This window comes from Loxodonta africana, chromosome 1, assembly GCF_030014295.1.
Source record: "Loxodonta africana isolate mLoxAfr1 chromosome 1, mLoxAfr1.hap2, whole genome shotgun sequence".
Lineage (NCBI taxonomy): Eukaryota > Metazoa > Chordata > Mammalia > Proboscidea > Elephantidae > Loxodonta > Loxodonta africana.
In genome coordinates this window covers 145,235,835-145,257,998 of record NC_087342.1, presented here as the reverse complement: position 1 = coordinate 145,257,998, position 22,164 = coordinate 145,235,835, and the positions used below count along the sequence as shown (strand labels likewise).

The window sequence follows — 22,164 nt, the reverse complement described above, 5'->3', positions numbered from 1 at the left end:
AATTGACCTCTGAGCACTGCTTTTGCTGTGTCCCAAAGGTTCTAATAGGAAGTGTTTTCATTCTCATTGGATTCTATGTATTTCTTTATTCCGTCTTAATGTCTTCTATAATCCAGTCTTTTTTGAGCAGGGTATTATTCAGTTTCCAAGTGTTTGATTTCTTTTCCCTGCTTTTTCTGTTACTGATTTCTACTTTTATGGCCTTCTGATCAGAGAAGATGCTTTGTAATATTTCATTGTTTTGGATTCTGCTAAGGCTTGCTTTATGACCTAATATGTGGTCTATTCTAGACAATGTTCCGTGTGCACTAAAAAAGAAAGTATACTTGGTTTCTGTTGGATGGAGTGTTCTGTGTATGTCTCTGAGGTCAGGTTGGTTGATTGTAGCATTTAGATCTTCCGTGTGTTTATTGAGCTTCTTTCTGAATGTCCTGTCCTTCATCGAAAGTGGTGTGTTGAAGTCTCCTACTAGTACGGTGGAGCTGTCTATCTCACCTTTCTTTCAATGCTGATAGAGTTTGTTTTATGTATCTTGCAGCCCTGTCATTGGTTACATACATATTTAATATGGTTATATCCTCCTGGTATACTGTCCCTTTAATCATTATATAGTGTCCTTCCTTATCCTATATAATGGATTGAACTTTCAAGTCTATTTTGTCAGAAATTACTATTGCCACTCCTGCTCTTTTTTGATTTTTGTTTATTAAAGTTTTTCCCATCCTTTGAGTTTTAGTTTGTGTCTCTAAGTCTAAGGTGTGTCTATTGTAGGCAGCTTTCGACGGATCAATTTTTTTAATCCATTCTGCCACTCTCTGTCTGTTTATTGGTGCATTTAGTCCAATTACATTTAGCGTAATTTTGGATAGGTATGAATTTAGTGCTGTCATTTTGATGTCTTTTTTTTGTGTATTGTTGATGGTTTTTTTCCCACTTAATTTTTTGTGCCGTGTAGATTAAAAAAAAAAAGATTATCTTTACATATTTTATTTTCCTCATATTTGTTGTTGTTGATTTTGTTTCTGCTGAGTCTCTATTTTTTTCTTGTATTTTATTTTGATATGTAGGATAGTTTGTCTTCTTTGTGGTTACCTTATTATTATTATTATTATTTTATTTACCCCTATTTTTCTCAATTTAAACCTAACTTGTATTTCTTCTTACTGCCTTGTCTTCCTCTCCATAGGAAAGATCTATGACTACATTTCTTAGTCCCTCTTTATGGTTTTGATGTTGTCTTCTTTTAGATAATAACATCACTGTTTCCCTGTTTTGAGCATTTTTTTATCTTGATTTATTTTTGTAATTTCCCTGTCTGGTTTGATACCTGATTGCTCTGCCCAGTGTCCTAGTCTTGGGTTAATACCTGATATTATTGATTTTCTAAGCAAAGAACTCCCTTTAGTATTTCATGTAGTTTTGGTTTGGTTTTTATGAATTCCCTAAACTTCTGTTTATCTGGAAATGTCGTAATTTCATCTTCATATTTGAGAGACTGTTTTGCTGGATATATGATTCTTGGCAGGCAATTTTTTTCCTTCAATTTTTAATATAAGTCATCCCATTGCCTTCTTGCCTGCATGGTTTCTACCGAGTAGTCTGAGCTTTTACTTATTGACTCTCCTTTGTAGGTTACTTTCCATTTATCCTAGCTGCTCTTAAAATTCTGTCTTTATCTTCGGTTTTGGCATGTTTGATTATAATGTGTCTTGGTGACTTTCTTTCAAAATATACTATATGTGGAGTTTGATGAGCATCTTCAGCAGGTATCTTCTCATCTTTCACAATATCAAGGAAGTTTTCTGCCATCCAGTGTTCAACAACTGTCTGTGTATTTTGTGTTATCCCTCCCTGTTCTGGTACTCCAATCACTCGTAGGTTATTTCTCTTGATAGAGTCCCACATGATTCTCAAGGTTTCTTCATTTTTTTTAATTCTTTTATCTCATTTTTCTTCAAATGTATTGGTGCCAAATGCTTTATCTTGAAGTTCACCAATTGTGCCTTCCATTTGCTCAGTTCTGCTCTTCTGACTTTCTATTGAGTTGTCTAGTTCTGTAATTTTATTGTTAATCATCTGAATTTCTGATTGCTGTCTATGGATTTTTCCAGCTTATTAAATTTTTCATTATGTTCCTTAGTAACATTTTTAATTTCTTCTACTGCCTTATCTGTGTGTTCCTTGGCTTGCTCTGCATATTGCGTGATATCCTTCCTGATGTTTTGAAGAGCTCTGTATATTAATCTTTTGTATTCTGCCTCCAGTGATTCTAGGAAGGCACTTTCTTCTAGAAGATCCTTTGATTCTTTGCTTTGAGAGCTTGTTGAGGTGATCATGCTCTGTTTCTTTATATGACTTGATATTTACTGTTGTCTCTGAGTCATCTATAAGTTATTGTACTAGTTTATTTTATGTTTGCTTACTCTATTGTAGCTTCTTGGTTTGTTTTGTTTTGAAATGCCCAAATGGGTTGCTTGAGTGGGTTGCTTGAGTGAGCTAGCTTTATTATTTTTGCTTCCGGAGCTGTGACATCCTGTCCCCAGATGGCTAGAGCTGTTATCAGGTATATCAGCCTAGTAGTCTATTCACTTTTCTTGTATGGATTCAACTCACATGTCCAGGTAGGTGATCATCAAATGTGTGGTACAGGCTTTGTCTTACAGTCTTAGAGGGTTAGGAGTGATTGGTGTAGGTACCGGTATCTGGTTGCAGCAGGGTGTCATGCTCTGAACAAAGTAGGGAGCTGAGAATCATTCCCCAAGTGTCTCTGAGGAAAGAGTATCCCTGTTCCCTAGAGTGTACAGATGGGTGGGTTGTGCACACTGACCATGGGCACCCAATGTTTTTAGTTGTAAGGACTGGGAGGTACCAGTTATCCTTGGACCCCTGTCGTGGGTGGTTGAGTAACCTGATTGGAGCCACCCATCCTAGGCCCCTGATGTGGTAGGTGAGGATCCTGCTTAATAGGCAAAGCAGGGTCATATATCAAACACCCACCTCTCCACTGCATGGCTGAAACAGTTGTAGTCTCCCAGCAAGGGACTGTTCTCCTAAAATAGGCCCACAAAGTCCCATGCAAAGGGGGGCAGTTACTCAAAGTCCACAGACCATTTATGCCTGGACAGGAGCCGCTTCTGTACTGAGGTCCCCTAGTCAGTGGAGCTGGCAAAGTATCTTTTCCCCCAATTGTGAATTTATTCCATTGCCAGGGCCTGGAGGATAGCTTTAGGCACTCAACAGGGACTACCTCAGTCCCAGGGAAATCAATAGCTGCTGAAGCTGGATTGGGGGCGGGGGCACAGTAAAATATAGGCAAGTACTTAGCTTTTGCCGAGAGTGCCGTTCTTCTCTGGTTCCAGATGTGTGAGTAGTCTGTGTGTTTGGCTGCTTCTTCCTGAGGAAACTGCGGTTGAATGGTAGTACCAGCCCTCCACCACTCCTGGGAATGGTGCCTGAGGGCTCCCAGCAATTCAGGTCCTATAACCCTCCTCTGCTTCTGAATCGTCTCTTCTTCCCCCTGCCTGTCAGTTCATTTTCTAACCTTGCCTTTGATGTTCAGGGCTCCTAGCTTGTCATAAATATACTTGTTTCACTTGTTTTTTCAGGTCTTTGTTGTAAGAGGGCTCACTGGAAGTGTCCGTCTATTCTGCCATCTTGACCCTGCCTCCGATTTTTTTTTTTTAACAGTACAGAAGACTATCCTCAGTGAAGTTTTTTTTTTTTTTTTAATTTTTGTTGTGGTGAAATACATGTAACAAAACATTTCAGCTATTTTTTTAGAATAATTTTTTATTGTGTTTTCAGCAAAAGTGTACACAACAAATTAGGTTCCCATCTGATAATTCCTGCACAGATTTTTCAGTGACATTAGTTGCATTTTCACGATGTGCCAGCATTCTCTTTAATTGTACTCCGGTTGTTTCATTGTCAGTGCTCTAGTTTCCCTGCTCCCTTAACTTCTCATCTTTGCTTTAGAGTAATTGTTGTCCTTTTAGTCATTTAAACTTTTTTTTACATATATAATTCAGTGACATTACATTCACCATATTGTACAACAAAGTGGAGATTATTTTTTATTTATTCAACTTGGTTTGGAGGCATTCATAACATTCTTTTTCACCAGGGCTCCATATAAGAGAGAAATGCCTATTCTACATATTTTATAAAATCTGCTTTTGCAAGTAATGCCTAATATAAAGACCCATTTGATAAATGTCTCTTACAATTAAAGAAATGCCTTTTTATGGTTCCCCCATGCGGTGGCATACTTCCTTTCATTAGCCTTAAGAGCTAACTCAGTTTTCACTATTTGGCTTTGGCTAAATTTTAGGGTCAACTGTGGTAGTTATTAATTTTTTTTTCTTTTTAAGCTGGTTTTCTTTCTTTCCCCCCAGTGTATTCTGTTTAATGGCGAGTCCTTCAAATCCATACTTGAGACAATCATTGGCCCTTGAATTCCCTACAGGCAAAGTAGAAAGCCCATGTCCCTTAAAAAATAGCCCAGCTTCACATTATCAGAGTCTCACACCTTCCCTTTCCAGGGAGAGGCAGCTTCTTGCAGTTCAGAGTAAATATTTCTTGTCTTCTTGATCTCTGTGGTTCCTATAATTTTCCTTTGGTTTGAGTGAATTCATGGTTTTATTGAATTTATGAAGTGTATCGGTTGATGCCTCAAACCTTTATCAATTTATGCTTCTATTTTGGTTTAACAAGGAAAAAACAAACAAAACAATAAAGCCCCAGAAACTTAAACCATCATTTTGGTCTTGGTTTTTTAATCCTTTCTAAGCATGAATCCCTTTACCCAGTTATGAACATGTGATATAATTAATTAGCAAGATCTTCAGCGAATCTGAAGGCTGAGATCTCAAAGTCTGCCCTTATTTTCTTTCAAGTAATTCTTCACCAACCTAGTGCCTCTCCCTTTTAAGCTAATTTATTAGTTATATATTCGAGGAGCTTAAAATATTAAATTCTTTTGATTGCTAGTATGCTATCAAATATTAGAGTAAATCTATATATTTCTAATACTATACTCTTCAGTTTGCAATTACATGCTTGAAAGACTAACTGTGGTACTTTCATTAATGCAACTGATAAGTCATCCCTTTTCTGAACAGACATTCTTGACAGAAACAATTTTTTTTCTCTTACTTCATATTGTAAATGGGCCAGTGTATAACAACATCATTGGGAGAATTCTTCAGCTAATAACAACGTTATGGAAACATGAGCCCTTAATTTAATAGGAACACAGTTAAAAAAAAAAAAACTTTAAAAGTTAATATGGTTCCTCTTAAATACAATGAAAACTGTATTTCTTGGATTCTAAAACATTATTGCTAATCCTTTATTGAAGAAGACGGATTCTTGGTATGTGTCTTAGTTATCTAGTGCAGCTATAACAGAAATACCACAAGTGGACAGCTTCAACAAAGGGAAATTTATTCCCTCACAGTCTAGTAGGCTAAAAGTCCAAATTCAGAGCATCGCCTGCAGGGGAAGGCTTTCTTTCTCTGTTGGCTCTGGAGGAATGTTCTTGTCATCAATCTTCCCCGGGTTTAGGAGCTTCTCCATGCAGGAACTCCGGGTCCAAATGATGTGCTCTGCTCCCAGCACTGCATTCTTGGTGGCATGAGGCCCCCATGTCTCTCTGCTCACTTCTGTGTTTATATCTCAAAACAGTTTGGCTTAAGACACTATCTAATCTTGTAGATCTCATCAATATAACTACCACTAATCCATCTCATTAACATCATAGTGACAGGATTTACAACACATAGGGAAATCATATCAGATGACAAAATGGTAGACAATCGTACAATAGTGGGAATCATGACCTAGCCAAGTTGAAAGATATTTTGGGGAGACATAATTCAGTTCATGATAGTATATCGGTCAACAGATTTGTTTAAGAATTTTGCTCAGCAAGGGAGAATGAAAAAAACCAAAGTCCCAGGGAAAGATTAGTCCAAAGGACTAATGGACCACAACTACTGCAGCCTCTAGCAGACTGAGTCCAGCACAACTAGATGGTGTCTGGCTACCACCACTGACTGCTCTGACAGCGATCACAATAGAGGATCCTGGACAGAGAGGGAGAAAAACGTAGAATAAAATTCAAACTCACAGAAAAAGACCGGGACTTACTGGTCTGACAGAGACTGGAGACACCCCGTGAGTATGACCCTCAGACACCCTTTGAACTCACTACTGAAGCTATCTCTGAGGTTCACCCTCCAGCCAAAAATTAGACATTCCCATAAAACAAAATGATACTAAATGGGCACACCAGCTCAGAGGCAAGGACCAGAAGGCAGGAGGAGACAGGAAAGCAGGTAATGGGGAACCCAAGGTCAAGAAGGGAAGAGTGTTGACATGTTGTGGGTTGGCAACCAATGTCACAAAACAATGTGAGTATTAATTGTTTAACGGGAAACTAATTTTCTCTGTAAACCTTCATCTAAAGTACAATAAAAAAATTGCAAAACAAATTTTTTTTTGCTCAGTTCTGTGGCCAATTATGTTCAGGATCATATTACAACAGGAATGAAAGTTATTTAACATTGAACTTTTACATCATATGGGGAAATAAGATGGCACATTTTTCAACATTAGTGACACTAAGGTGTTTCTTTATTACCGTAGATGGTGGCCCTTACGCTATTTTACTGTTTTTTTGCAAATAATGCACACCTACATTTGTTTGCCAACCACACCCTTCTTCTGCAAGATATTTTTGTAAGTGTGCTATGGTAATTTTTTACAGCAACATTTAAAAATATATTGGCATAGTGGCAGTTATGAAAATGCCTTGAAGGGGGAAGGCATGGTTGGCAAACAAACATAGAAGGTGCTCGTTATTTGCACAAAAATACAGTACTTGCAAACCCCTCAAGAGGATTTTGAAAACTATGTACCCTTTGTTCTTTTTAACTTAATATCTAAAAATTTTTATCAAAATTTGAATAGTGGCAAAGATGTGATTTCCAGCACATTTAAAATATAGATATATTAAAACTATTATATGAAACATAAGATAAAATAGTATGAAGATTAACTATAATAATTTTTTAATAAATTTGACAAAATATTATCTAATAACTAGTTGAATGATATTCTTCTTTTTAATGAATTTTTTATCTGCGCATTTTATTCAGTATATCTAGAAATATGTAGTAATTTTGGAAGACAGTCACTTATATTTCAAACAGTAACACTGCTTTCTGCTGTTTGAAGATTTCTTTCTTGCAGTTGACATGTTCTAATTATTAAGAAAAGCTGGAAATATATGCTTTCCTTTAAATGTATGAGGGGAAAGAAACCATTTTCAATGTATGATTCTTTTGCCTTTTCTAAGTCTCTCCCGCAAGAGTAATGCCACCTCCCCACTGATCCACTGTACATTGTATTTGAATTTAGAACCAAAATACCTTGATTTTAATGCCACAGTTCACTTGTATCAGGAATATGTGGAAGATGGTGCAAGGCAAGCCTCCCTATTTCGAGTAAAATCTCAAAAGATTTTTGCACCTTGGAGCAGTGCATTAAAGTAGACTTCAGGATGGATAATAAGGTGCCTTTCTTTTGTAAAACAGAAGAAGGTCTAGTGGAAAAGGAGATAGGGAATGGAGAATCTATGTGAACAGATTCACCTTTGGAGAACCAGGTCAGGCCTTAGACAAGATCAATTTTAGGGAAGAGATATGAAAGTTAAAGATCTGAAAATTCATTACCTTAAAACTACTCATGCTTTTGTACCACTTAGAAGGTCTTCTCAAACCATGCCACACTTAGAAGACTATTTGAAAAGTTTTAAGAAACCTTTTAAATGTTTTTTTAAAAATCCACATGGATGTATTCATTCATCCTTTAATTCATTCATCTATTATTAATCGAGTGCTATTGCATAACAAACTACTCCAAATTCAGTGTTGTTGTATTCTCACTCATAGTTCTGTGGATTGGCTGGGCTGAGTTAGGCAGTTCTTGCTTAGGGATTCTTATAAAGTTCCAGTCAGAGAGTGGCTGGATCTGGAGTTGTCTGATGGCTTAACTGGGCTAGATGTCCAAGACTTCACTCATCTGTCTGGTGTCTGGCTGGGATGGCCAAAACAGCTGTGGGATGGCTGGCATCTCTTTCTGTCCATCAGCCTCTCCATGGGACTAGCTTGGGCTTTCTCACAGCATGACAGTCTTGGGGTTCCGAGCGCTAGTGTTCTAAGAGATAGGGAGTGGAAGCTAGCTTCTTAAAAATTGGCTGGAAACTGGCACAGTGTTACTTCTGCCATGTTCTATTACCCAGAAGGATTACCAAGGTTATCCAGAGTCAAGGGGAGGGGACATAGACCCCACTTCTCTATGGGAGGAGTGTCAAAGAATTTGTGGCTATCTTAATCTGCCTCAGCTTCTATGTGCCAAACACCGTGTTAGGTAATGGTGATAATACAATGAGTAAAACAGACATAAGTTTGTCTCATGAAGCATATAGTCTAATGGAGGAGACATCCAATTAAGCAAGCACTTATAATACAGGTAGTCCCCCGTATTCAAGTTATGATGAACCTCACGACTCTCTGTTTGGTACATCTTACCGTTAGTAATAAGTACTGCATACCATGTTAAAATATATCAGTAAGTTTATATGTAATGTCTCCAATCCCCAAAGACAAAGATTGGGTTTATAAAGATACTGATAATAAAAGGCAATAATAGTGAAAACTTAAAAAAAAAAAGTTATGATGGAGTTGTTGAAATGGAACCCCACTGTAAGTTGGGGACTACCTATACTGTGTGATAAATGCCATGATAGGAACTTTCTTACTATAGGATGCTAGGATGCTATGGGATCTTACAGAAGGAACATCTAACCCAGATAGATCTGAAATTCAGGCAGATTCCTCAAAGGAAGTAATCTGAGAACTCTTTTGTGAATCAAGTTAACGTTTTTTATGTTCATCCTTTAATTTCCCCAAAGTCTTATTGATATGATAATAACACAGCTTAGTTTTTTGAAAACACATTTCTCACTTGTGAAAGGCTTAAAGAAATCTAGTGACAAATTTCCAGGGATAGTATAAATTTGAATTTGTGCAGTGATTTAGGAGTTATGGTTATTGGGGAGGGGCCAGTTTCTTAGGTCCCAGCAGTGGCCACTTTCCCTGGAAAATCCTTTGGAAAGGTGGCTTAGCTTCAAAGGAATTTGCTTGAACTGTATTTGGCACTGTACCAAGTCTGTCCATATGGCTTACATTTTTTTATCGATGAAATTTTCTTTTCCGTGAAAAGGAAAAAAAAAAAAAAAACTTCCCAAGGACAATGCATATAAATAGCAGTTTTTCCATTTAGGTTAAGACAGGCCTGTGCCTGCAATTCTCAACATATGCATGCATGTGAATCTCTATCAGTTTTCTACGACATTAGAAAAAGAAATGAGACTAATTGGTTGAATGGTTTGGTCAATTAGTTTTGAATTTAGACAAAACAAAACTTCCAAAACAAAGTTCAGTAAAAAGAAGGATTTGTGGATAATGGCCCGGAGTTAAGGCTCTGGGATTTACTTCATCAGGTATTTGACACCAAAACCAACCCACTACCATTGAGCCGGTTCCGACTCACAGCAACCCCATAGGGTTCCAGGCTGTGAATCTTTATGGGGAAGCTGATTGCCAGGTCTTTCTCCTAAAGAGCAGCTAGCGGTTTCAAATTGCTGACCTTTCGGTTAGCAGCCAGGCACTTTAACCACTGCACTACCAGAGCTCCTTAGCTATTTGAAAGGAACCTGAAAACAGAACTTCAACTAAGAAGCCCTTGCTATCCAAGAATGCTGTTTATCAGATAAGTGAGAATGAAAGTATTAGAATAAATTTTTGCCTCTTTATGGCAGCAACAACATGATTAATGAAATTGGTGGTACATTAATGATAGAGATGCTATAAAGATTTTGGACAGGGGATCATGAACCAGAGTGGATAAGTCCCATGTAAACAAGGGGGAAATCTGAATGGTCTGAGTGAAGTGTTACATGTTTAGATGTATTTGAGTTCTACTGTATCACATTTTTCATTACTGTTTCTTGTCCTCAGTGCCTTGATTTCTTGCATAAAAAGCAATTGCATTACTCTGGTACAGTTCCATCACTGAGTGTCTCTATTTCTGCTCTTGGATCCCATTACATAGTTAGTTTATGTTGGCCCTAGATATGACTCTCATTCCATAGACATCAAGTAACTGAGGGAATGTTTTTCTTTGCATTTCTAGTAAATGTTTGATAGAATGTATTGTATTTTCACTTAATAGTGAGAAAAAAATTTACTTTTTTCCTTTACTTCACTGCTGTTATTTATAATGTCAGGAAGGAAAACTGCTGAGCACGTTAACCATTTGCACCACTAAGGGACTCCATCTATTTAAACCAAAGAAACTAAACCCATTGTGGTCGAGTTGATTCCAAATCATAGTGACCCTATAAGACAGAGTAGACCTGCCCCACAGGGTTTCCAAAGAATGGCTAGTAGATTCGAACTGCTGACCTTTTTGGTTAGCAGTCAAATGCTTAACCACTGGCACCACCAGGGCTCCATATCTATACTAAAAAAAGAAAAACCCTAATTCTGTCTATATAAAAACCAAATGCATTGCTGTCGAGTCGATTCTAAAAGGAGCTACCAATTCAGACCAGTTGACATGGCCTGTGGTAGAAGAGCATATTATTTTCTTAAAAGTTTTTATTCAATAATATTCTGCCCATTGCACAATGGATGTCCATTTGTACCAAAGGATTGAAAAAAGGGAAAGTAGTCCATTTATCATACTCGATGAAACACTCTTAAAAATAATTGCTAGTTGTATAAAAACCGATAATGTAACATTAATAATAATCAACATTTTTCATCTCAGAAAATAGAAGGGTTGTTTTTAGCAGTAATTCAAAAATGGAATGGATATTTCTCTTATATTTTCACTGGTTTCTAGCACTTTGTCGTGTCTATAGTAAACTAAATATAAATATATGCTAAATGATGGAATGAGTATCTGAATTTGCTCTTTATATGCTTACTATCTGTAATAATGTTCTATTGCTGCATAATAAATTAACATAAACTTAGCAGCTTAAAATAACATACATTTATTAGCTTGCAGTTCTTTGCTCAGGGTATTATGAGGCTGAAATCAAGGTGTCAGACAGATTGAGTTCTTGTCTGCAGTTCTTGAGGCTCTGTAGAAAAATCTACTTCCAAACTCATTCTTGTTGGCAGAATTCAGTATTTTGTGGTGTCAGCCTGGGGCAGATCTCAGCTTCTAACGGTCACTCACATTCCTTGCTACTTGGTTCCTTCATCTTTAAGACCATAATGGTGCATTCAGTCTTTCTCATGCTTTGAACCTCTGGCTTTTCCTTCTATGACCAGCTGGAGATAATCCTCAGCTTTTAAAGTGCTCAGGTCCACTCAGATAATCTTCCTATCTTAAAGTCAGCTATGCCATATAGCATAATCCAGTCACAGAAGTAAAACCTGTCATCTGCAGAGTCCTGTGGATTGTGCAGGGTGTGTCCAGTAAGGGGCTGGGAGACCTTGGAAGCCATCATAGAATTCTGCCCACCACACTATTTTTCTACTCCTGAGAATGAATAGAACTTTAAATAATATCTGCAATAAATAAAACAAATTCATGAGATTACCATTGCAGAGGAAAATGAAATGGTTACCTGATACAAAGAAAAAAATCACATGTGTTAGCAATATTAGGATGTTACATGGTAATGAAGAAAACTTTCTTGGAAGTAGGTGACCAGAGGCAATGGAAAATCTACCCTTCTCTCTGTTCTGGATTAAAAAAAAAAAGTTTACTTCTATAGTTGTCAGAATTGGTATTCAGTCATAAGGATATCACCTGCCACTGATCCCTGCATCTTCCACTGGATCCCTCCCTTCTCATACACTCTTTTTCTTTTTTTTTTTTTTTAATTTCTAAGCAATACCAGACTTTAGTCCGAAGCATCTCAACAGCCTTAGTTACCTTTCTTCCAAATCTGGTGTGATCTTTTGAACTGTGATTCTCTCTCATATTTAATACATTTGAAACTGTCAGTTGGTTCTCTCATTGTTTCTTATGTTCTTTGCTGTCATTAAAATCTATAATCTGTTGCCCCAGCATTAACATTAAGATCTGAAGTTGATGATTGCTAGGTCCTCAGATGCTCCAAGTCCTAGAACAGGGTATTGGCTATGATTCTTGCAACCTGTATTTATTTCCTGGGACTGCTATAATAAAGTATCACAAACCGAGTGGCTTAAAACAACAGAAATTTATTCTCTTACAGTTCTGGAGATTAGAAGTCCAAAATCAGTGTGTCAGCCATCTTGATTCCTCCTGAGCCTCTCTCCTGGCTTTCAGTGATAGCTGAGGAGCTTTGGTGTTCTTTGGCTTCTAGATACATCACTCCAGTATCTGCTTCCATCTTCACCTGGCTGACTTCCTTCTGTGTCTTTCCTCCTCTCATATAAACTTACCACTTGCATTGGATTAGGACCCACCCTACTCCAATATGACCTCATGTTAACTGACAACCTCTTGAAAGATCCTATTTCCAAATGAGGTCACAGGCACCAGGGATTAGGACTTTAACATATCTAAAGTTAAATCCGTAATAGCACCCTTTCCATGCAATTTTGCACCTAAATTTTGTTTCTTCTATCCTTTGCTTGGGCCCTGCTATTTTCAGAAGACCCCAAAACTATATCCCGTAGCTCCTGAATATCCTCCATTTCAGATTTTTTGTGACAGTCACATCTGAACTATCTTCTTTTCTCCTTACCTCCATTCTTTCCTGTTTCCTTCTTTTCTCTCTATTAGAAATAATTACTGAATTCAAGAGCTCATGATATAGTAGGACAGGTTATAAGAAAGTAAAAAATTAAATGATAGGTGATCAGTGCCATAATAGAGAAAAACAGCAAGGTTCTATGGATTACACAGGTATTCCAAACTCAATTTGAGATGAGTCAGGAAATATTTCCAAGAGAAGATAACACTAGAACTTTGATAAGTAATTAGGAGGTAGCCTAACAGTGAAGAGGAGCTGGAGAAATTGAAGAGATGCCTAAGCAAATCCTTTGAAGTCACTCAGAATTAAAAACTACACATTTCTCAAGCTGAGTTAATTCTAAGAGCAAGGGTGGGACCAAAACCAAGAGGTAAAGTCAAAGGATCAGAAGCTCACCAGAAGTTGAAGGAGAGTGGACCTTGAAAATGAGCCCAAGGATGGCAGCAAAGCTAGGAGGCCCTAAGCCTTTACTGTGCATCAGAGTGAATAAAGAGGAGAGGTAAGCATTTGAATCTGGAAAACACTATTTAAGAGGTGAGCCAAAACAAAGGAGACTGAAGAAAACTAGAGTGGCTAAAGAGTGTTAGAGTCAGGATAAACTGGACTAAAGGAGAGAAGCACTGACATTTTATTCACTGATACTGTAAGTAAGACGAAAAGAGAGGGTAGAGATGGAAGGAAGTTTGTAAGTGGGTAGCTAGATGTGAATCGACTCGAAGGCATTGGGTTTTAGATGTGAATAGTCCCCATTTCTTTTTTTTTTTTATAATTTCTATTGTGCTTTAAGTGAAAGTTTACAAATCAAGTCAGTCTATCACACAAAAACTTATATACACCTGGCTACATACTCCCAATTACTCTCCTCCTAATGAGACAGACTGCACTCTCCCTCCACTCTCTCTTTTCATGTCCATTTCGCCAGCTTCTAACCCCCTTTACCCTCTCACCTCCCCTCCAGGTAGGAGATGCCAACACAGTCTCAAGTGTCCACCTGATCCAAGTAGCTCACTCCTCACCAGCATCCCTCTCCAACCCATTGTCCAGTCCAATCCATGTCTGAAGAGTTGGCTTTGGGAATGGTTCCTGTCCTGGGCCAACAGAGGGTCTGGGGGCCATGACCACCAGGGTCCTTCTAGTCTCAGTCAGACCATTAAGTCTGGTCTTTTTATGAGTGGGTCTGCATCCCACTGCTCTCCTGCTCCCTAAGGGGTTCTCTGTTGTGTTCCCTGTTAGGGCAGTCATCGGTTGTAGCCAAGCACCATCTAGTTCTTCTGGTCTCAGGATGATGTAGTCTCTGGTTCACGTGGCCCTTTCTGTCTCTTGGGCTCGTAATTGCCTTGTGTCCTTGGTGTTCATTCTCCTTTGTTCCAGGTGGGTTGAGACCAATTGATGCATCTTAGATGGCTGCTTCCTAGTCTTTAAAACCACAGACGCCACTCTTCAAAGTGGGATGCAGAATGTTCTCTTAATAGATTTTATTATGCCAATTAACTTAGATGTTCCCTGAAACCATGTTCCCCAAACCCCTGCCGCTGCTACGCTGGCCTTCGAAGCATTCAGTTTATTCAGGAAACTTCTTTGCTTTTGGTTTAGTCCAGTTGTGCTGACCTCCCCTGTATTGTGTATTGTCTTTCCATTCACCTAAAGTAGCTCTTATCTACTACTTAATTAGTGAATACCTCTCTCCCATGCTCCCTCCTCCCTGCTTCTCGTAACCACAAAAGAATGTTTTCATCTCAGTTTAAACTGTTTCTCAAGTTCTTATAATAGTGGTCTTATACAATATTTGACCTTTTGCAACTGACTAATTTCATTCAGCATAATGCCTTCCAGGTTCCTCCATGTTATGAAATGTTTCACAGATTCCTCACTGTTCTTTATCAATGTGTAGTATTCCATTGTGTGAATATACCACAATTTATTTATCCATTCATCCATTGATGGGAGCCTTGGCTGCATCCATCTTTTTGCTATTGTAAATAGTGCTGCAATAAACATGGGTGTGCATATATCTGTTCATGTAAAGGTTCTTATTTCTCTAGGATATATTCCAAGGAGTGGGATTGCTGGATCGTATGATAGTTCTATTTCTGGCTTTTTAAGGAAGTGCCAAATCGATTTCCAAAGTGGTTGTACCATTTTACGTTCCCACCAGCAGTGTATAAGTGTTCCAGTCTCTTCACAGCCTCTGCAACATTGATTATTTTGTGTTTTTTGGATAAATGCCAGCCTTGTTGGAGTGAGATGGAATCTCATTGTAGTTTTGATTTGCATTCCTCTAATGGCTAATGATCGAGAGCATTTCCTCATGTATCTGTCAGCAGCCTGAATGCCTTCTTTAGTGAAATGTCTATTCATATCTTCTGCCCATTTTTTAATTGGGTTGTCTTTTTGTAGTTGAGTTTTTGCAGTATCATGTAGATTTTAGAGATCAGGTGCTGATCAGAAATGTCATAGCTAAAAACTTTTTCCCAGTCTGTAGGTGGTCTTTTTACTCTTTTGGTGAAGTCTTTGGATGAGCATAGGTGTTTGATTTGTATAAGCTCCCAGTTATTTAGTTGTACTTCTGCATTCTTAATAATGTTTTGTATACTGTTTATGCCATGCATTAGGGCTCCTGACATTGTCCCTATTTTTTCTTCCATGATCTTTATCATTTTAGATTTTCTGTTTAGGTCTTTGATCCATTTTGAGTTAGTTTTTGTGCAGGGTGTGAGATATGGGTTTTGTTTCATTTTTTTGCAGATGGATATCCAGTTATGCCAGCACCATTTGTTAAAAAGACTGTCTTTTCCCCATTTAACTGTTTTGGGGACTTTGTCAAATATCATCTCTTCCTATGTGGATGGATTTATGTCTGGATTCTCAATTCTGTTCCGTTGGTCCATGTATCTGTTGTTGTACCAGTACCAGGCTGTTTTGACTACTGTGGTGGTATAATAGGCTCTAAAATCAGGTAGGGTAAGGCCTCCCACTTCGTTCTTTTTCAGCAATGCCTTATTTATCTGGGGCCTCTTTCATTTCCATATGAAGTTGATGATTTGTTTCTCCATCTCATTAAAGAATATCGTTGGGATTTGGATCAGAATTGCATTAAATGTATAGATCTCTTTTGGTAGAATAGACATTTTTATAATGTTAAGTGTTCCTATCCATGAGTAAGGTATGCTTTTCCACTTATGTAGGTCTCTTTTGGTTTCTTGCAGAAGTGTTTTGTAGTTTTCTTTGTATGTCTTTTATATCTCTGGTAAGATTTATTCCTAAGTATTTTATCTTCTTGGGGGCTACTGCAAGTGGCATTGATTTGGTGATTCTTCTTCGTTGTTCTTTTTGTTGGTGTAGAGGAATCCGGGTGAGTTTTGTATGTTTATCTTGTATCCTGATAGTCTGCTGAACTCTTCTATTAGTTCCAGTAGTTTTCTTGAGGATTCCTTAGGGTTTTCTATGTATAAGATCATGTCATCTGCCAATAGGGATACTTTTACTTCTTCCTTGCCAATCTGGATGCCGTTTATTTCTTTATCTAGCCTAATTTCTCTGGCTAGGACCTCCAACACAATGTTGAATAAGAGTGGTGATAAAGGGCGTCCTTGTCTGGTTCCCAATATGAAGGGGAATGCTTTCAGGCTCTCTCCATTTAGAGTGATGTTGGCTGTAGGCTTTGTATAAATGCCCTTTACTATGCTGAGGAATTTTCCTTCTCTTTCTATTTTGCTGAGAATTTTTATCATGAATGGGTGTTGAACTTTGTCAAATGCGTTTTCTGCATCAATTGATAAGATCATGTGATTCTTGTCTTTTGTTTTATTTATGTGGTGGATTACATTAATTGTTTTTCTAATGTTGAACCATCCCTGCATACCTGGTATGAATCCCACTGGGTCATGTTGAATAATTTTTTTGATATGTTGTTGAATTCTATTGGTTAGAATTTTGTTGAGGATTTTTGTGTCTATGTCCATGAGTGATACAGGTCTATAATTTTCTTTTCTTGTGGTGTCTTTACCTGATTTTGGTATCAGGGATATGGTGGCTTCATAGAATGAGTTAGGTTATATTCCGTCCTTTTCCATGCTCTGAAAAACCGTTAGCAGTAGTGGTGTTAACTCTTCTCTGAAAGTTTGGTAGAACTCTGCAATGAAGTTGTCCAGACCAGGGCCTTTTTTTTTGTTGGGAGTTTTTTGATTACCTTTTCAATCTCTTCTTTCATTATGGGTCCATTTAGTTGTTCTACCTCTGTTTGTATTAGTTTAGGTAGGTAGTGTTTTCTAGGAATTCATCCATTTCTTCTAGGTTTTCAAATTTGAGTACAGTTTTCCTAGTAATCTGATATGATTCTTTTAATTTCAATTGGGTCTGTTCTAATATCACCCCTGTCATTTCTTTTTCAGGTTATTTGTTTCCTCTCCTGTTTTTCTTTTGTCAGTGTGACCAGTGGTTTATCCATTTTGTTGATTTTTTCAGAAAACCGGGTTTTGGTCTTAATAATTCTTTCAATTGTTTTTCTGTTTTATATTTCATTTAGATCAGCTCTAATTTTTATTATTTGTTTTCTTCTGGTGCCTGTGGGTTTCTTTTGTTGCCTTCTTTCTATTTGTTCCAGTTGTAGGGATAATTCTTTGAGTTTGGCCCTTTCTTCTTTTTGTATGTGTGCATTTATTGATAGAAATTGGCCTCTGAGCACTGCTTTTGCTGTGTCCCAAAGTTCTGATAGGAAGCGTTTTCATTCTCATTGGATTCTATGAATTTCTTTATTCCATCCTTAATGTCTTATATAATCCAATCTTTTTTGAGCAGGGTATTGTTCAGTTTCCTAGTGTTTGATTTCTTTTCCCTGCTTTTCATGTTATTGATTTCTACTTTTATGGCCTTATGGTCAGAGAATATGCTTTGTAATATTTCAATGTTTTGGATTCTGCTAAGGCTTTCTTTATTACCTAATATGTGGTCTATTCTAGGGAATGATCCATGTGCACTAGAAAAGAAAGTATTGGTTGCTGTTGGGTGGAGTGTTCTGTATATGTCTTTGAGGTCAAGTTGGTTGACTGTGGTATTTAGATCTCCCGTGTCTTTATTGAGCTTCTTTCTGGATGTCCTGTCCTTCACCAAAAGTGGCGTGTTGAAGTCTCCTACAATTATTGTGGAGCTGTCTATCTCACCTTTCAATGCTGATAGAGTTTGTTCTATGTATCTTGCAGCCCTGTCATTGGGTGCATAAATATTTAATATGGTTATATCGTCTTGGTGTATTGTCCCTTTAATCATTACATAGTGTCCTTCCTTATCCTTTATGATGGATTGAACTTTCAAGTCTATTTTTTCAGAAATTACTATTGCCACTCCTGTTCTTTTTTGATTGTTGTTTGCTTTATTTTTTTTTTTCATCCTTTGAGTTTTAGTTTATGTCTCTAAGTCTAAGGTGTGTGTCTTGTAGGCAGCATATAGACGGATCTTGTTTTTTAATCCATTCTGCCACTCTCTGTTTATTTTGGTGCATTTAGTCCATTTACATTTAGGGTAATTTTGGATAGGTATGAATTTAGTGCTATCATTTTGATGTCTTTTGTTGTGTGTTGTTAACAGTTTCTTTTTCCCACTTAATTTTATGTGCTGCGTAGATTATATATCGTCCTTCCCTCATATTTGTTGTTGTTGATTTTATTTCTGCGGAATCTCTATTTTTTTCTTGTATTTTATTTTGATGTGTAGGATAGTTTGTCTCCTTCGTAGTTACCTTATTATTTACTGCATTTTTCTAAATTTAAACCTTACTTTTATTTCTTTGTATCGCCATTTCTTCCTCTCCATGTGGAAGGTGTATGATTATATTTTTTAGTCCCTCTTTATTATTTTAATGTTGTCTTCTTTTATATAATAACATTGCTGTTACCCTGTTTTGAGCTTTTTTTAAAATAGTTTTGCTTTGTTTTCTTGGATTTCCCTGTCTGGGTTGACTTCTGGTTGCTCTGCCCAGTGTTCTAGTCTTGGGTTGATACCTGATATTATTGATTTTCTAAGCAACGAACTCCCCTTAGTATTTCTTGTAGTTTTGGTTTGGTTTTACAAATTCCCTCAGCTTGTGTTTATCTGGAGATGTCTTAATTTCACCTTCATATTTGAGATACAGTTTTGCTGGATATATGATTCTTTCCAGGCAGTTTTTTTACTTCCATTTTTTAAATATGTCATCCCGTTGCCTTCTTGCCTGCATGGTTTCTGCTGAGTAGTCTGAGTTTATTCTTATTGGCTCTCCTTTGTAGGTGACTTTTCTTTTATCCTCGCTGCTCTCATAATTCTCTCTTTATCTTTGGTTTTGGCAAGTTTGATTATAACATCTCTCAGTGAGTTTCTTTAAAAATCTACCTTATGTGGAGTTCAGTGAACATCTTGGATAGACATCTTCTCATCTTTCACAATATCAGGGACATTTTCTGCCAACAATTCTCTCCATTTTCTGTTATCCCTCCCTGTTCTGGTACTCCAGTTAAAAAAAATTGTTTTTTCCAGTTACTCATAGTTTATTTCTCTTGATAGAGCCCCACATGATTCTTAAGCTTTCTTCATTTTTTTAAATTCTTTTATCTGATTTTTCTTCAAATATATTAGTGCCAGGTGATTTATCTCCGAGTTCAGAAATTCTAGCTTCTACTGACTCATTTCTGCTCTTCTGACTTTCTATTGAGTTGTCGACTTTTGTAATTTTATTCTTAATCTCCTGAATTTCTGATTGCTGTCTATGAATTTTTCCAGCTTATTAAACTTTTCATTTTGTTCCTGAATAATCTTTCTAATTTCTTCAATTGCTTTAACTGTGTGTTTCTTGGCTTGTTCTGCGTATTGCCTCATTTCCTTCCTGATGTCTTGCAGGGTTCTGAATATTAAACTTTTGTATTCTGCACCTGGTAATTCCAGGAATGCACTTTCATTTAGAAGATCCCTGGATTCTTCGTTTTGAGAGCCTGTTGAGGTGATCATGATCTGTTTCTTTATGTGACTTGATGTTGACTGTTGTCTCCAAGCCATCTATAAGTTATTGTATTAGTTTATGCTTGCTTACTATATCGTAGCTTCTTGCTTTGTTTTGCTTTGGTATACCTCTATGGGTTGCTTGAGTGAGCTAGCGTGATTATTTTCACCTCGGGAGCTCTGACGTCCTGTCCCCAGCTGGCTAGCTGTTATCAGGTATATCAGTCTAGGAGTCCATTCAGTTTTCTTGTATGAATTCACCTCAGGTTTCCAGGTAGGTGATCATCAAGTGTGTGGTACGGGGTCTGTCCTACAGTCTTAGAGGGGCAGGGGTGATTGGCTTATATACCAGTATCTGATTGAAGCAGGGGGTCACACTCTGAACAAGGCAGGGGCCTGAGAACTGACCCCCGAGTGTCTCTGAGGAACACACATCCCTGTTCCCTAGAGTGTGCAGGTGGGTAGGTTCTGCAGAGGGACCATGGGCACCCAAAGTTTTTGGTTGTAAGGACCGGGAGGTACCAGTTATCTTTGGACCACTGTCGCGGGTGGCTGGGTGACCTGATTGGAGCTACCAGTCCTTAGGTCCCTGATGTGGGTAGGTGAGGACCTTGTTTAATAGGCAAAGCAGTGTCAAACGTCAAACACCCACCTCTCCACCGCACAGCTGAAATGGTTGGAGTTTACCAACAGGGGCCTACTCTCCCGAAATAGGCCCACACAGGTCCATACGGAAGGGAAAGGTGCTGAAAGTCCACAGACCATTTATGCCTGGACAGGAGCCACTTCTATCTTGAGCTACCCCAGTTAGCGGAGGTAGGAAGTTATCGTTTCCCCCAATTGCAAACTTTTTCCTTCCCCAAGGCCAGGAGGATGGCTCTAGGTGCTCAACAGGGCCTATCTCAGGCCCAGAGAATTCAGCTGCTGAAGCTGGCTTGCGGGCAGGCATGGTAAAATATACGCAGGTACTTAGCTTTTGCCGAGAGCGCCATTCTTCTCAGGTTCCAGAGGTGTGAGTAGGCTGTGTGGCTGGCTGCTTCTCCCTGAGGAAACTGCGGTGAAACACTAATACCAACCCGCTGCTGCCGCTCTGGGAATGGTACCTGAGGACTCCTCGTGATTCAGGTCCAGTAACTCCTCTCGACTTCTGAACAGTCTCTTCCTCCCCCTGCCCCTCAGTTCATTTTCTAAGCTTGCCTTTGAAGCCCAGGGCTCCCAGCTTGTCACAAATATACTTGTTTCACTTGTTTTTTGGGGGTCTTTGTTGTAAAGGGGGCTCGCAGGAAGCATCTATTTCACCATCTTGGCTCTGCCTGTCCTCATTTGTTTTTGCGGTTAAAAAAAAAGTGCACTAATCTAATGAGAGTGAAGGGGGGTGGGAGGTGGTTGCAGGGGAAGTATGAAGTAGCACTCAGGGATAATCTAAGATGAGATAGTAGGGAGGTACTTACAAAGTTGAGTTGTGAGGGCCTACCTGACACTGACATTTCATTATAATACTTTGTGTTCTCAAGCTGTCCTTTGAAATCTTCTGTTCAGCTCTTCTATGTCATCATTTCTTCCATTTACTTTAGCTACTCCAGCTGACACTGGAGAGACCATGATGTTTTAATGGATTTAAGATACCTGGTTGAGTGCCTTTTTCAAGCATCACCCTGAAAGAGAGTTGGAGGACCTTTTTGAGAAATTGTAGGTTTCAGGTCTTGGGGAGGGTAATTAAAGAATGAACTTGGGACATCTTGTGCCAGAAAGTAAGGAAGTGCTCAAACAGTGATGGGGACACATCAGAAAGACATAGAAGCCAGCTTGAAGGGGCTCCCACTGGGCAAATCTGGGACAATATGGGCAGCAAGATAACTAATTTTAGTAACAGATTAAAACATATTGAATAAAATAGTGAACCATGAGCCCATACTGATATGAATAAATACATGAACAAATTGACAATTTAACAAGTATTTACATAATTTCAAGAAATCCTTCTACAAAATACTTTTTAAATAGAAAGGAAAGAAGAGCAAAATTGCATTGGAAGAACCTGGGAGATAGTACCTTAATCAAGTGATCAAAGTGAGCCTCATCAGTAATGGGTCGACTAGAAATCAGTGCCCCTGGTTGGGTGCAATTCAAAGAAGCCAACATCACTTCTGTGATATTCCTGCCAAAGATGTTTAATTTGAATCTGTTCATGAGGAAACACCACACAAAACCAAATGGAGGGGCACTGGGTAAAAACCATGACTTGTAACAATGCATTACTTCAAAAGTAAGAAGAAAATGAAAGTCAAGGAAAGATTAAGGAAATATTCCAGATTGAAGGGGGCCAAAGAGACATGACAATTAAATGCAATATGAGATTTTGAACTGGA

The 22,164-nt window shown here is 38.1% G+C and overlaps 1 protein-coding gene across 2 annotated transcripts in view; it reads left to right on the top strand.

The window, feature by feature from the left end:
- Positions 1 to 22,164, top strand: part of ME1 (malic enzyme 1) — a 236,940-nt gene that overhangs the window by 69,159 nt on the left and 145,617 nt on the right. The window lies entirely within an intron of this gene.